Source organism: Penaeus monodon, chromosome 32 (genome assembly GCF_015228065.2).
Source record: "Penaeus monodon isolate SGIC_2016 chromosome 32, NSTDA_Pmon_1, whole genome shotgun sequence".
In the NCBI taxonomy this organism is placed as follows: domain Eukaryota; kingdom Metazoa; phylum Arthropoda; class Malacostraca; order Decapoda; family Penaeidae; genus Penaeus; species Penaeus monodon.
This window is the reverse complement of record NC_051417.1, coordinates 33,085,551-33,086,040: the sequence shown is the minus strand read 5'-3', so window position 1 is coordinate 33,086,040 and position 490 is coordinate 33,085,551.

Genomic DNA, 490 nt, shown 5'->3' with positions numbered 1-490 from the left:
TCTACTAACTACCCCAACCTCTTCCGTAGCCCCCACTCCCGCAATTCTCGACTCCCACTCCCCCACTCCGCCTACACCCTTCCGCCAAACAGGGAAGAAGGCTACTTGATTGAGAGGTAGCTTGCACAGGTGGCATTCTCCAGGTCGTCTGCGGGTAGTTTCGCTTTTGTTTGTGCATTTTGATGGGATATTTTTTTTTTATCTTTTTTTTCAGTTCGAGGTAATATCAGGATCTGTGTAGAGAAAGGTGATAGGTATTTGTCTTAGTTTGGGATTAGGATGTCAGTGATTACGAACGATTAAGTACCGGTGTGACTGGTGAATGGAAATCGCGGGAAGTGTCTGCGATGCAAGATCTCTACGGGAAGGAATCGACTGCGCGCGAACCTGTGTCGACACGCTGTCTTGTGACTATTTTATTCACACATCCTTGCACCTCCGTTTCCTCGTCCGCCCATTTATATTAATATCTTCCTTGTTCCACGCTAGC